The following is a 12,855-nucleotide window of genomic DNA, read 5'->3' as shown; positions in this document are numbered from 1 at the left end:
AAAAGTTGTTTGGTTGCTAGATCTAGATTTTGATATATCTGCAAGTTTTACAAAAAGCGAACAATTTCAGAACTTTCTAAGACGACCTGAATTTTAACCCGAATATCGCAAAAAAAAAATAAACGCAAATGTTACAATAAAATGAACAAGGAACCCATCTTTAATGCTAAGTAAAGTTCATTTTAAAGAAGCAGATACATATATAAAGTTGAAATTTTATAGAAATGTCGATGTATTTTTCGCCAAGTTGTACAGGGTTAAGAAATTATTTGCAAACACCGTTACAGCGTGATCCTACACCTTAGGATCGGCGAAGATCTGTTTAAAAAAGTTTGATGCTTCACGTAGACCCACTTTTTCAAGTTCAAATTATTTGAATGATTGTGTCTTGTTCTACTAATCGGGAGGAACAAACTTCTCGAAGGAACTATTGGTCAAAAATGAAATGAACCGTTGTTGGAGAATATCATTACAACAACATAACACATTTATTTGCGATCGATTCTTACGTTCCCACTTGTTCACTGATTGGTGGCTTATACGGTGAGTTATCTTATCATTGATAAGTTATCAGTAGACTGCGGATCTTTATGCAAAATAAAAAATGTTTGCAATGATTGCAAGACACACGAGCCAAATAACAATTTCATTCGTCTTTTAATTATCTTATTAAGGTGAAACTAATACACTGGTGGCGTTAAATCTTTTTAATACCTCCACTGTTTTAAATTGTATGTACCCATTTTTGTCATAAATGCATAAGATTTTAGAATGGGAAGAACTATTTCGGTGAAAAGTTGTTTGGTTTCGCGGGGCCCATTACGTCTTGTTTAATTTAATATTAAAATTGTTTGAAATGTGTTTGATAAGGAATCTCCTTTCGGAAACTCTAGAATTTCGCATAACGACCCGCAGTTCACTCGTTCACTAGCTAAGTTTCCGTAGAAAGGGTTTAAATTTCAGATACGAAGAAGGACAAGAATGTTCGATCACATATTGCGAGAGCGTTCGCTTCGAGCCGTTGAACAGATCCAAGGCAGTGGCACACTCGCCTGATTCGGTTTCGAATGATTATTATCGGCACCCTGGTTCGCGGGAGCAAGTTGCACCGGAGGGAAACTCAACGAAAATCCTCAGACGATATCAGATGCTGAATTCGCTGGGATAAGAAAAGAACTGCTCTCGGACGTGGATTGAAAGAATGAACGTAGACAATGCCATCCGGAGCAAATCGAAATTTTGCCGAAGATATTTCCGAGCACCGAGAGTTTTCGGATCATCTACAAACACGATTCCACTTCAATGTTTTTCGGTAGCATCTTCACTGATTGGTGTACAAGCTCATTTTATGTATTTAGGGATTTATGTGGGAAAAATGAAAATGTACAAGTCAATTGCGAACAATGAAAACGTACCAAGTAAATTGCGAAAAATGGAAATGTTCCAAGTCAACTGTGAAAAATGAAAATGTTCTCAGTCAATTGCGAAAAAAGAAAATGTTCCAAGTCGACTGTGAAAAATGAAAATGTTCCAAGTCGATTGTGAAAAATGAAAATGTTCCCAGTCAATTGCGAAAAATGATAATGTTCCAAGTCAATTGCGAAAAATAAAAATGCTTCAAGTCAACTGTGAAAAATTAAAATGTTCCACAAGTTGATTGTAAAAAATGAAAATGTTCGCAGTCAACTGTGAAAAATTAAAACGTTCCAAGTCAATTGCAAAAAAAGAAAATGTTCCAAGTCAATTGTAAAAAATGAAAATGTTACAAGTCAATTATGAAAAATGAAAATGTTCCAAGTCAGTTGCGAAAAAAGAAAATGTTCCAAGTCAACTGTGAAAAGTGAAAATGTTCCAAGTCAATCGGGAAAAATGAAAATTTATTTCTGCGATCAATAATTCTAATAGGTTTAAAACGATGGAATAATATTCTCAAATTCTGCTAATGCATAAAAATCAAACTTGACTCGACTGTGTTTCCTCTACATTTTCAACACGCTCAGTCTGATTACTAGAAACTACTTCACGCAGTAGATCACTGTTTATTGTCACCTTTGAGAGACATTTGTCGCACCATATTCGGTGGAATCGCATTTCGATACGATTTGTAACAAGTGAAAAGATGAATCGTTCCAGTCTCGTCGAATAAATGACTTCCGATGGATTTTTTGGAGCGATACTTGAATTTACGGCGCCGCTTCCTCATGGTTTACTCTATGAAGCTTGTTAGTCCAACTCGCGAGAATTTATCTCCCGTTTCGTGCTCTCCTCGAGAGGATTTGTCGATCGTGTATTTCACGTGAAATTGATGTCGGACTTTTCCAACAACAAGCGTTTGAAAGACGATTATTTTCACCGGTTCCAAGTGTCCTAGCCGAGCCAGTAATTGCCGTCATTTCCTCGCATGGAGGGAAAGAATCGGTCATTCATGCGGATTACTGAACCGGAACACGGAGCGAGGAGAAACTTGAGTTTCTCCGGCAATTCTTTTTCCCTAATCCTAATATCTTAATAGCTATCCTTTTACCACTCCTGAAATTGTTATCAAGACCTCCACTTTTCGCTCGATTTCCTCATTAAAAGCAGACCTCCATTCCGACCAATTATCCTCGCATTTATACAGGGTGGGGCAACTGTTCCTGACTCGATTATAAGTAAATAGTAATTTAATTGGATACGATCATGGATATTTAACACTAACCAGACCGAACACAAAATCTGACTGGTCATTAAAAAATTACAAGACTTCATTTATTTAAATTTGCGCCATTTTTCTAACGTCGGCTTGAATGCATTACATTTTTATTAGGAGACTAAGTCTCTTCTAAAATTCATTGATTACAGAGATCTGAGATTTGAGGGAAAAAAATTAACTATAGATTACAAGATCTATAAGTCAAAGTTACAGAAATGGGTCCTAGTACAAATTCAAGTAAAGAGCAATTTCTACTCTATTTTTATGAATATTTTATCTTCAATTTATGCAAAATAAAAATTTTCTGCACCACTTACATGAAATAGAAACTAAACTGAATGCTAATTCTTTCCTTAATGATTTGAATAGAGGAGAAATAGAATTGACATCTTCCCGTTTTTAAATTTTCCAACAATTTTGAATTTTATCTACTCAATTGTAAGGAATAAGGCGTATTTATTTGTAAAACCGTAAGACGCACGGATAACCAATCGTTGACAGACGTGTTTGTCGCGGGCGCTCGTTTCGATCTGCCTTCTTCTTAACCGACTTCGAAAAAGGAGGAGGTTACTCAATTCGATCTGTATGTGCCTTTTTCTTCGCTTTTTTTTCTATGTATGTTCACCGATTACGCCGAGATGGATGGACCAATCGGAACGAAACCTTTTGCGTCTTGTAGAGTATGTTTCCGGGATGGTCCCGTGCAAAAAAATTTTTACATTTTTTTATTAATTACGATTTTATTTGCGAAAATGTAGGGTGGTGATACCGTTGTGAACTCCGCTGAATGTTATAATATTAGGAACAGTAACGACGCGACGTCGATTATCGATTGCGGCTTTCAGATATTTATAAATTACGATTTTGAATGTGACGGCTGACAGAGATAAAAAATGTGAAATAAAAAAAATTAAACCGACTTCGAAAAAACGCACTAAAAAGTATAAAATAATTTCCATTTAAAATTTATGTGAATACACACGAACTTAAATACAATACAATCTTTTCGGAGGCGGCGCAAAAGTTAAAAATTTTCCAAATGACAGATGTTGCTGATTATGATTTAATTGGAATATGGTGGGCTTGCAAATCAGTAGGTGGGAAGAGAAGATACATTAATATGTGAAAGCGTGTAGAAGAATTTAAGGATTTTCGTAATTTTTTCCAGTGTCGAAAATGTTCAATTTTGCGCCGCCTCCGAAAAGATTATATTGTATTTAAGTTCGTGTGTATTCACATAAATTAAATGGAAATTATTTTATACTTTTTAGTGCGTTTTTTCGAAGTCGGTTTAATTTTTTTTTATATAAAATTTTTTTTTACAATTCGTTGGCGATTGTAATTTTACAATTCTTCTGTTCTTTGCGATTCTCTATTTTATAAATTTACCTATACATAGGGTTGTCTGTTAATACACACACGTGCATACATACAATGCACACATACAACATTCGTACTTTAACCCTATACAATTTTGCTATAAATGCATAAACATCCGCAGTCTACTTAACTTGGGGCATCCCTTAAGATCAAGCTGAGGACACGATGCGTCGCGTTTGATAAGAGATTATTTTCCTCAAGAAGAGACTTCATCCCGTCATCAGAATCATTAATTGGGTCGTAAGAAACACTGCGCTACATACTATAATATTATAATGGCGTAATTTCATTTTACATCTGGAAACTCTCAGATATATTATATATTATAGAATATAACAGAACATTGTTCTTGAATTTTTCGGTAGGTGTCACTGAAAGGGTGGCTCCCCGTGATCACGAAGATTATTATAGACGCGATACCTTAAAATGATCCTAGCAAATAGCGATTGCGAGTAGAATGAAACAAGAAATTGGTAAATGCAGTGCTCGTTTAGATACATCGAAAGTTCTCGAGCTGTCAAGAGCATAGAAAGTTTCAAATGGAAGACGCGAGCAGTGAAACGCGAGAATGAAACTTCTTCGAGCCATCTTCAGTGTCGTTTCACGTTGTTATAGAAATTCTCGTAAGTGAGCGACGCAATTCAATTAATCCAAAACATAGGAGTTTATACGTGGAGCTTTTAACTCGAAAATCGGACACGATTCAGCGAGAAACTGCGAGCGAAGGGCAACGACGTTGAAATTTCTGTTACATATTTTTGTGATAGTATCAGTCAGATAGTATCAGATAGTATCTGTGATAGTACCTGAACTACCATTTTATAACCGCGGTGAAGGCTCGACCGACGAATTTAATGAAGAAAGATGAATTGATTAACTTCAACCGCTGCGGAAAGAACAATCCGCAGTGGTCAAGGTCGTTCAATCCATCACTCATCATTAAGCTTAATATTCAACGAATGCCTTCTTCATCTTCAATTTTGCATAGTTCTTCGTGTTCGATCCAGCTCCGAATGAACATTGCATTTTTAACCCAGAAGGATGAGCACCAGATGTTACTCAATACTATAACTATAAATCGCCAAAGAAGTTTTACAACACTGTCCAACAAATTTCAACATTTTTTTTTACGTTTCTTTTTGAAAAGATTTGATTTTGAAAAGAAGACATAATTTTCAACTTTAAACAAATATACAGGGTGATTCACGACAAACAGGCCACCTAAATAGCTCCGTTAGGATTAGAGATAGAAGAAAATGTTAGAGAGAAAAGTTGTACTGTTAAAGGGGACAAATATGGTGATATAAAAACATTTTCCGATTGTAGTCGTTTTCAAGGTCTTTTGAAGGTCATCGATGATTTTTAAATAGCACCATATATTTTGAACTTCACAGTGTTGTAGCTGATGTCAAGACGAGTTCAATGATGTGGTACACTATGACCTTGAAATGACCTTGATCTTCGAAAATTAAAGTTTTACCTTCAGATCAAGCTCAAGGTCATGTTATTATACATATCGGAATGTATTTATCGATCAGTTACCCGATGCATTAAAATAAAAATGTAGTTATGTATCAAAAAACATCGATGACCTTGATAACTCCAAGAAAAATGACCTTCGGCAAAAAATATTCTTGCCAGATATTTGGTCCATTGATGATATGCACATTACGTAACAAATATTTTTTGCATCGCAATAGTCTAAAGAGATGGACCGCGCAAAGGAACGCCAATTTTCGAAGATCAAGGTCATTTCAAGGTCCTAGTGTACCACATCATTGAACTCGTCTTGACATCAGCTACAACACTGTGAAGTTAAAAATATATGGTGCTATTTAAAAATCATCGATGACCTTCAAAAGACCTTGAAAACGACTACAATCGGAAAATGTTTTTATATCACCATATTTGTCCCCTTTAACAGTACAACTTTTCTCTCTAACATTTTCTTCTATCTCTAATCCTAACGGAGCTATTTAGGTGGCCTGTTTGTCGTGAATCACTCTGTATGTTTCTAATATGTGTTTAAGTTCCTCTAATACGTTTATAATCCTAAATTACACTTACCAATTTTTGTCATAAATGCATAAAATCCGCGGTCTAGTAATAAACATTTGAACAGTGACTGAATTTAGTTCCGAGTGCAAGGGGTTAAGACCAGAGAGAGAGAGAGAGAAACCAGCGCCGCGAGTATTGTTTCGTGGAAGGGCAGTATTAAAACGCAATAACCGCAGGGGAACGGTCTCGGTGATTTTAAGAACATCGTTTTCCATGTCGATCGTCTCGTAAATTATAAAAACGTTCACCGTGGGATGACACTCGGCGTCGGTGGAGCCCACCGGAGCTCGATAAATCCCGGCCCCACCATGGGAAAGCAGTTTTATTTACGAGCGGGCTAATCAAAACGATATTCGTTTCCGTTAATCCGAATCCTTAGAGGCAGTTAAACCGAGCCCGCGCCGCGTGTCGTTCATCATGGGGCGGTTTTAATAGTAAGCTCGGTGGCTCGTGAAAGCTCGTGTCCGACACGGTCATGATTGTCATTCGCGTGCTGAAAGCTCGATGGTGAAAAGAGACGAAGACCTCCGGGGAACAATGAACCACCGGAACAACGGGGCAGCTTTCAGTTTTTCTTGCGCTGAATAGTGTGCGAGGGTGAGCGCGCAGCCATCCCACCGCGAAAAAATTCCGCGCGCTCGAACATGACCGATAAAAGATTGACGTGGTCGAGCCGGAAATGATTGATGCTCGTTAAACAATAATAGAAAAGACCGTTCGTCTGTAATTAACTCCGCGCCGCGAAAATTCGTTACAGAAGCCTTGTTACGGATAGAAATACATTTATATCTTTCTCAGCGGTGGACTCATGTGTATACGAAAGTAACACGGAACATGAAATGTGAAAAATTGTAAGGGATTAGTGGAGGGAGGCTACTGCTAGTCGATTGGTACGAAATCATGTATAATGCGCGTAGGAAGTGCACCCGAATCTCGTTGACACTGGCGACTACGCGATAGCGTTTGTTGCATTCAAGCCAATAGCGTGTAAAGGTAGACACGATGTGTCTACCTTAGGCCGCAAAAAACCTCGATTTGGAGAATATCTCACATGAAGGTTTCTAGCGAGCACGGAGAAACCGAAAGGTGGATCCGGGGCCGCCAGGCTACAAAGAGTCGCGAGGTTCGGGAAGACAAAAAGAAATACGATTGTAAATATAAAGCGATTAACCGTCTAGCGAAAGTCATTGCGCATGTGGTGGCATGCAAGGACGAGCCTAGGAATTTGTATACCTGGGACGGCGCGGCGCGGCGGTTAAAGTAAACAATAACAAGCAATCGCTCTGACCCTTCTCCACGAATCTCAGGTAGTTGATAAGAGCTGGGGACAGTATAAATGTCGATGGAGCGAACATTTGCGGCTGTCTGTTCGTATTCATTGATAAATAAAGTTTTGTTGAAACAGCTTTCTTGTCTTGTCTTCATTCAGAATATTCAAGTAATATTGACGGGTGACTAAATAGTTTGTGTCGATACAAGCCTGCTCGAGCAGACTTTGGTATCGCACAGAGAACGTAAGTTGTCGCCTATCTACAGTAAGTGCATACTGACACTGTGTGACGTAGCACATCCTGCATTTTTTAAAACTTTGTTGTAAAAAATTGGTTGACATACACTTTGACAGCTCAAGCGAGGAGTAACAGTATAGCAGCATACCAGTGGGGTGAGCATCTAATATACAGGAAGGAGCGAAGCTGAACCAATAACCACAAGTTTTGTATCATATAAATCATTATTTATTGCTAGGAATATAGAAGAATAACAAAAAATCAACATTATAATTATTTTTATCATAGTTGGAAGTAACTTAAGAAATTTTTTTCAATAATTAATGTCTCCTCGTTTAGCAATGACAACAAAAATAGATTGACTCGGTTTTGCACCACGTTCAATACTTGGCAATATTTAATATGTTATTTATTTTTAATATTTCGTCCACAGCCCTTGTGCGTGTAAAACTGTACTAATTTGCTTTGCCATACTTTCTACTAATTTTTTGCAATAATCCGGAGATATTTGTTCCCACTGTTCTTGAATTCTATCATACAAATCTGTGATTGAAGTTGGTTGGAAGTCATATAAATCCCGAAGTCGTCTTTTTAGTAAACCCCATAGATACTCTATGGGGTTGAGGTCGAGGCTCTGTGCAGGCCAATCCAGAACAGAAAATTTTTTAGTACTGAACCAATTTTTTACACTTTTAGCAGTGTGCTTGGGGTCTCGGTCATGCATGAAAATTATATTTTTTTCTTCAAAAGGCATATTTTCAACAGCATCTATGAGATGATCTTGTAAAATATCCTTGTACATGTACTGATTCATGATGCCATTAATTCGGTGCAGTGATCCAACACCAAATGCTGTTAGGCACCTCAGAACATTAGGGATCCGCCTCCATGCTTTAACGTTTGTTTCACATGTCGTGGAGTTTAAGCTTCTCACTTTTACGAATCCAGCACCAAGACAATCTGAACAAATTCTGTTAATTTTGGTCTCGTCCGACCAAATAACCTGTTCCCAGTCAGTAGTTGTCCAGTTTTGATATTTTGTAGCAAATTCCAAACGACGTTTAATATTTTTTCGATAACATTGCCTACTTTATTTTCTTAATGCTTCTAAACTCAGCTCCTTTGAGGGTTCTTCGTGCTGTCCACTGACTTATTTGTATATTCGTATCTTCTTTTAATAATTTTGCAGCCATAATGGAACTTGAAGCTTCACCAGATGTGACAAACCGTATAATCCTTCGTTCATCCTGCGGTAATAATATTTTTGGTCTTCCCCTCCAACAATTAATAATATACTTTTACAGTATTTTTTTCTTATTCTCTGCACTGTCGATTGACTAACACTGCAAGTTTTCGATGTCTTACGCGTTGACAAGCCGTCATTCAAAAGAGAAATGACTTGTTTTACACAATTTGGAGCAATTGACTTCATATTTATTCTTACGTCACTTGCGTGCATTTCCGTTCGACTGATTGCGAAGAACTGAGTGTTAAGACGTGGACTAATAGTTTGTAAATATACCAAAGTGCTAGATGTAAACATACTACTAGAACATGCCACGTAAACATTTCTTGTAGGGACCGGTGCAAAACCGAGTCAATCTATTTTTGTTGTCATTGCTAAACGAGAAGACATTAATTATTCTAAAAAATTTCTTAAGTTACTTCTAACTATGATAAAAATAATTATAATGTTGATTTTTTGTTATTCTTCTATATTCCTAGCAATAAATAATGATTTATACAAAACTTGTGGTTATTGGTTCAGTTTTGCTCCTTACTGTAATTGTCTGCACCTCGACTGTGACTACAGTAATGCGGTAGAAGTCTGACAGTGTGCCGAGTCTCTCTGAACCAGTCAACATTCTTCTTCTACAATACTAAATATACTTCTTGTACATACAAACATTTTATGTATTGATCTACAATGAATAAATAAAGACAATGTAATGAGAAAGCACATCTGCGTGTATATTTATTGAACCACCAATTTTTCCCACACGTTCGACTTATCGTAGAGTTATTCTACTGACTTCCGCAAAAATTCAAGCCTTGAAACTTCAAACTTCAAGCCTCAAACTTCTCATCGAGTCTCTATACTAATTCGAAATTGCAAAAATAGCGAAACTTCGAAAAATGAAATTTTTCGGCCGTCTGACTTGTCGTTGAGTTGTACTACTGAATTTCGAATACCTCCTTCGACATCATGTTCTCCTAATACAAAGTCCAATTTTCGAGATTTTCGAAAATTTTCAGGAATTTTTGGATTTCTAATAGGAAAACATGATGTCGAAGGGGAGGTATTCGAAATTCAGTAGTAAAACTAACGACAAGTTAGACGCTCGAAAATTTGCCGAAAATTTTTCTGCTGAAACTTAATTTTTGTCTAATTTGAAAACTTGTTTTCTATCCGAAATTTTCGAAGATGTTAATCTAGTTAAAGATCGTATATTAATGTACAGGGTAGGTTAAAAAGAACACATTAACTGTTGTAACTAATATTCTTCATTTTTCACCAAAAAATTACAACATGAAACTTGTATCATGGCGAGATAAGAAGAGGTCACTGGCGTGTCCCTGGCGGTGACGTAGATACGAATGCACGACTGATTGGGTCAGAGTGGAATGGCGTGTTCGCAGCACCTAGAACATTATTGTTGAAATGTAACAGGTGTTGCAAATGAAAAAGAATGTGTCGCGAAAAATTGCCCCCAGTGCAACAACATTTACCATTCAAAGATGCTTCTCAAATATTTACAAAATTGCATACAGTTTGCAAACATTTTCCTTGATCGTTCGACTCATTACGTATTGACGGTTCGAAAAAGGTAGAAAAGAGAAGCCAAATGAGATCAATTCTTGCACAAAAGATCGTTTTGGAACACCTGGGAGCTATTCCGGCCGCTCGAGATCTCCATATCAAAGGATCGAAGGAAATTTTCTTGCGGAAGGGTCTGACCTACCTCAAATAACTTCGTAAGCATTTTCTGTCCGCCGCGCCGTTGTAAATTCTCGGCACGATTCGTAATGCATGCGCGCTGGAATTTAACGCGACTGACAACAGCGTCTGCAATAATAGATGAGTCATGAATTTTTAAAGCTGTAAAGAAAAGTGTTGAAGTTTTATGCATTTTCTGCGTCTCATGACCCGCGAAACGCAGTGCGGTAAAAATTCGTATTTTTGGAATAATTTGGAGAATATACCTTTTCTCAACTGCAAGTGCTTGATTTGACAGAAATCGATTATTTCTCTTGGAAGTACAGTAGCAGGACTATCATTAGCCCTTTCACTACCGAGGACGAGATATCTCGTAGTGAAAAGGTTAAGGGTGACCCCCTGCGGTAGCGTGATGATATCTTAATATATTTACGACACAGTATAAAATTTTAGTGTCTGGTATTAAGTGCTGTTCGGCGTCAGATAACTGTCCCCTATAAAAGTATAAAATGGCGTTTATCAAACTATAAACTTGTAGGTTTGTACTTTGTAAGAACTGCAGATCGCGATTGACATGTCTGAAAAAAAAGAAACAGAAACAGGAAGATCCTCGCAGCAATGAGCTTCTTTGATGCTGAAACGGTTCTCCTGTTCGAAGTAATCTTAAACACTGTTCGCCTTGCGAAGAGGGTGCTTCAAAGGGATTCGCCAGGACTATTGTGGCGTCCTGGGATGAAGGGCCTTTTCGCGACCGTGGTAATTACACCAACTACGAGGACAGATCAATCAATGCAACGCAAGCAGTCGGGACTTGCAGCGAGTCGATGGAGGATGATGATATTGGTTTTCTCGTGGATTCGGATTCTCGTGTGGGAGATGGGACATCAAACTTCGGAAACTTCGTCGCGAACTGTGGACGCCATTGTTGCCGTAAATAGAGGACCGTATATCCGGCACATCGAATTTTCATGCCGTGCCCTGGCGAGGAAGGGAAATGTTTTCACCGGGAACAGGGAAATCCTTTTGACCTTACTTTGATTCCAGTTCCACCCAGACATTTATCAAAACAATATCCTACACGGCTGCGCGACATTAACCGAAATTTCTGCGCCTTCAGAACGCATTGTGACCATTAACACTGACCATACCGCGACCGGGCAAATGGTCGCTTTCACATTCTTTATTCTTTATATTCCATTCGAAATTACTATTGTTATATACGGACCAAGGTCCTTTTCTACAAATGTTTACAGTAGAACAGATAAAAAGAAACATAATAAAAAGAAAAGTCTTAACTTAAAATTTACATAAAAAGGGACAAGCGCGAAACTAAACAAATACAGGTACGATACTAACAAATAATCTTGCGTAATTTTCTTTTGAATTCCTGTAACGTGCCATTAAAACATGAATATTATTATACAGTATGTTTGAGCTTGCAATAATGCGATTTAAAGGATTTTGTTACTCCATATGTGGATTTAGATATCATCGTTTGAAATCCTGCTCTCGTTCTCAAAACACGTTCAGGTACGTAGAAATTGATTTGCCTCAGGAGTGCAGGACAATCTATATTATTATTTATCAAATTAAAAATAAAGCTCTACTATTCTGCGATCAGAGATAATGTTTCTCTCCAGGTTGACTATGTTTAATATTTTAGAGTAATCATGATCAAAAATTGACAAAACCTGAGAAAATGCTGCACCCTCTTGAGCATCATTTCATACTTAACGCATTTCGGAGACCATATAGTTGAAGCATATTCTAACAGGGGACGGACAAGGGTAATATACAGGGTGGTCATTTTATCTGAAGACATTGAAATATCTCGAGAACTATGCATTGGATCAAAACAAGTGCGTAATGAAAGTTGTTCGTCGCGAAGGGGGACATTCAATGATACCAAACTCGACCCACCACCGCCACCCCCTGAAGAAAGCCACCATTTTGATTTTTGTCCATTACAGCGCCATCTGTGAACCAAAATGTAAAAACTCCTAGGTCAAATTTGTGTATTTTTTTCTGGAGAATCCAAATCTGCAATGAAAAATGGGGGTTACCATTTAAGTTTTTTATCTTCCCCCACCCTCACCCCCAGGGGGTGGCGATGAGGGGTCGAGTTTGGTATCATTGGATGTCCGCCTTCGCGACGAACAACTGTCATTACCCACTTGTTTTGATCCGATGCATAGTTCTCGAGATATTTCAATGTCTTCAGATAAAATGACCACCCTGTATAGCAACCCAAGTGTATGGATTGAATGAAAATCAGTGGG

General features: G+C 37.7%; 1 protein-coding gene and 1 long non-coding RNA gene across 7 annotated transcripts in view; one reads left to right on the top strand and one right to left on the bottom strand.

Moving 5' to 3' along the window:
- 5-ht7 (5-hydroxytryptamine receptor 7) overlaps window positions 1-12,855 on the top strand; it is a 364,419-nt gene that overhangs the window by 220,153 nt on the left and 131,411 nt on the right. The window lies entirely within an intron of this gene.
- The window catches only part of LOC143211313 (uncharacterized), a 49,283-nt gene continuing 42,851 nt past the window's right edge, over window positions 6,424-12,855 (bottom strand). The window contains exons 2-3 of one of the 2 annotated variants that reach the window (XR_013009430.1): window positions 10,602-11,070; window positions 6,424-10,281 (exon numbers count right to left, since the gene is read on the bottom strand). This is a non-coding gene — a long non-coding RNA (uncharacterized LOC143211313). The remainder of the gene's footprint in view (window positions 10,282-10,601; window positions 11,071-12,855) is intronic. The other variant, XR_013009431.1, reaches the window with a different exon arrangement.

This window comes from Lasioglossum baleicum, chromosome 8 (genome assembly GCF_051020765.1).
Source record: "Lasioglossum baleicum chromosome 8, iyLasBale1, whole genome shotgun sequence".
Lineage (NCBI taxonomy): Eukaryota > Metazoa > Arthropoda > Insecta > Hymenoptera > Halictidae > Lasioglossum > Lasioglossum baleicum.
Note: the sequence above shows the minus strand (reverse complement) of the source record. Positions and strands in the feature narration are given on the sequence as shown.